Source organism: Hyla sarda, chromosome 6 (assembly GCF_029499605.1).
Source record: "Hyla sarda isolate aHylSar1 chromosome 6, aHylSar1.hap1, whole genome shotgun sequence".
Classification (NCBI taxonomy): Eukaryota; Metazoa; Chordata; class Amphibia; order Anura; family Hylidae; genus Hyla; species Hyla sarda.
The window spans coordinates 271,032,966-271,036,107 of record NC_079194.1 but is presented as its reverse complement, the minus strand read 5'-3'; the positions used below and the strand labels follow the sequence as shown (position 1 = coordinate 271,036,107).

Here is a 3,142-nt window from a genome sequence, read left to right as displayed (position 1 = left end):
AAAAGAGCAAGCTGTGTCGGTCGCCAGCGCCCCTGTTGCTATGGCGCCCTGTGCGGCCGCACAGCTCGCGCACCCCAAAGGCCGGCCCTGAACACAGTATCTGCCAATGCCCCTATGTACACAGTACCAGTTAAAATAATGACACAGTGCAAGCTGCATATGAGCTCATGTATGAGCTCATATACTCCAGGAGAGTGCTTTATAAAATTTGTGCCAACCAAAGAAAGCCTTCATGTACAGGTGTATGCCAGGAATGCCCCCATATACAGTGCCAGTTATGGAGTACCCCATATACAGATGCAGTCAGAGAGGTTTCCAATAGTTAATACCTTTTTAAGTATCGCTTCTCGGCCTTTTGGCTAAAATCAAGTGTAGTATCTGTTCTTATCCGTTTCATGCCGGTGGTCTCCACTGCACCGGTGTGGAGCTGGTGGGATTGGAGGGGACAGGTGTAACAGGGCGTTCCTGGGCTGGTTCTGTGGAATCAGCTTGACGGCTGCCCCGATGTGTACTGTTTCCCTCCGGGTCTCGCCATGAGGCTGAGAGGGTCTAGAGCTGAGGTACTTTAGTGCCTCAGGGAGTGGTGACCCAGAGGTGCTGAAACTCACTGGGAATATTGGCTCACTGAGTGGATGCCCTGGCACCATGAACTCTTCACCTTGCGGCACTCACCTCTTTATTCCTGGCCTTCTGGCTAGGATCAGAGAAATTTTTATAGATCCGGCTGGATGTCTTGGCAGTATATCTGCACACATTCACTTATTTATTTATTTTTTGTTACTGTGTCACTTTTTGCATGTTGTGTGTCCACAGGGTTGTTAGGATGTGGTAGCCCTTCTGGGTGTCCCTCCTAGTGGTCTAGGGGAGGTGTGTGTGGCCATTAGGTTCCGCACCTCCCTGCAAAAACCTCAGGTACTCCTGCCAAGGGGGATGCTGGGAGCATTTGTGGTCCCTTAGTAGCTTCGGCAAAAAGGGACATCAAACCTGGAACCTGGCAGGTACCATTTGGTCTGGAGGCGAAGGGTAAGGTTTGTTGGGGGGCTTCTCTCCTGTCGGAGAAGGGCTTGTGATAGACAGCATCATTTATGCACTTTTTGCACTTAGTGTAACACGTTTGCACTTTTTTTTGCACTTTGGGTGATTCGGGAGCACGTTCCTCGGCTCTTAGATATATTTTAAAAAATACCTTTTAAGTACAGTGTTTTTATATTTTTCAACATAGTAATGTGGTGTGGTAGCTGGACACACACAACACACACATATATATTGTATATACCTTAGACTTTAAAAAGTGCTTCTGTGGCTCACACAACACAAATGAACCCTAAATTGTCAGCTCAGACAGGATACCCCATAAATAGCCATTTTGTATGATTTAGTGAGTCACAAATTAGCCATCCCATTTAAATTTCTGGCAGGAGCATGGTCAAATAACATTTTTGGAGCTACACTTTTAACCCCTTAAGGACACATGACGTACTGGAACGTCATGTGTCCACTCCCGATCTATAACGCGTGGCCACGGCGTGGCCCCGCGTCATAGCGGGTCGGGCCCGGCCTCTAACAACGGCCGGGACCCGTGGCTAATAGCGCGCGGCATTGATCGCTGTGCCGCGCGCTATTAACCCTTTAGACGCGGCGTTCAAAGTTGAACGCCGCGTCTAAAGTGAAACCGAAAGCATGCCGGCTAGCTCAGTGGGCTGTTCGGGATAGCCGCGGTGAAATCGCGGCATCCCGAACAGCTGACAGGACAGCGGGAGGGCCCCTACCTGCCTCCTCGCTGTCCGATCGCCGAATGACTGCTCAGTGCCTGAGATCCAGGCATGAGCAATCATGCGGCAGAATCATCGATCACTGGTTTCTTATGAGAAACCAGTGATCAATGTAAAAGATCAGTGTGTGCAGTGTTATAGGTCCCTATGGGACCTATAACACTGCAAAAAAAAAGTGCAAAAAAAAAGTGAATAAACATCATTTAACCCCTTCCCTATTAAAAGTTTGAATCACCCCCCTTTTCCCATAAAAGAAAAAACACAGTGTAAATAAAAATAAAAATAAACATAAATGGTATCGCCGCGTGCGGAAATGTCCGAATTATAAAAATATATCGTTAATTAAACCGCACGGTCAATGGCGTGCGCGCAAAAAAATTCCAAAGTCCAAAATAGTGCATTTTTGGTCACTTTTTATATCATGAAAAAATGAATAAAAAGCGATCAATAAGTCCTATCAATGCAAAAATGGTACCGTTAAAAACTTCAGATCACGGCGCAAAAAATGAGCCCTCATACCGCCCCATACACGGAAAAATAAAAAAGTTATAGGGGTCAGAAGATGACAATTTTAAACGTATTAATTTTCCTGCATGTAGTTATGATTTTTTCCAGAAGTCCGACAAAATCAAACCTATATAAGTAGGGTATCATTTTAATCGTATGGACCTACAGAATACATATCAGGTGTCATTTTTACCGAAAAATGTACTACGTAGAAACGGAAGCCCCCAAAAGTTACAAAACAGCGTTTTTTTTAAAATTTTGTCGCACAATGATTTTTTTTCCCGCTTCACCATAGATTTTTGGGCAAAATGACTGACGTCATTACAAAGTAGAATTGGTGGCGCAAAAAATAAGCCATCATATGGATTTTTAGGTGTAAATTTGAAAGAGTTATGATTTTTTAAAGGCAAGGAGCAAAAAACGAAAATGCAAAAACGGAAAAACCTCCGGTCCTTAAGGGGTTAAGGTTAAATCCAGACTTTGCAGAGGTTATAAGAGTATACGGTATTTACACTGGTTAAAAATAAATATAATTAGTTTAAATCTTAAGGACGAGTTTGGGCCTCTTTAAAAAAAAAAAAAAACTTCAGCTTTCCTAATTCCCATGGAGCCACTCCCTCACAGATTCCTGTGCTTTTTTTCCCTAGGCGATCCATTTGACAATCTATAGACAACGGCAAGGCCTCTGCAAGCTTCTAGGGCTACAGAGCACCATTAGAAGAAAACAAACACTACTCGCATTCAAGTCTGCACTCACCTCTGTGAAACAGGACTACTTCATTACCCTCATATCTTCTCTCTTTCACAATCCTAGGCAATTAAATAACACCTTTTAACGCTCTTTTTTTGTCACTCGCTGCTGT

The 3,142-nt window shown here is 44.2% G+C and overlaps 1 pseudogene; it reads left to right on the top strand.

Annotated features, from left to right (window-relative positions):
• The first annotated feature begins 339 nt into the window (after positions 1–339).
• On the top strand, positions 340–454 carry LOC130277913 (U2 spliceosomal RNA; annotated as a pseudogene).
• The last annotated feature ends 2,688 nt before the right edge of the window (positions 455–3,142 follow it).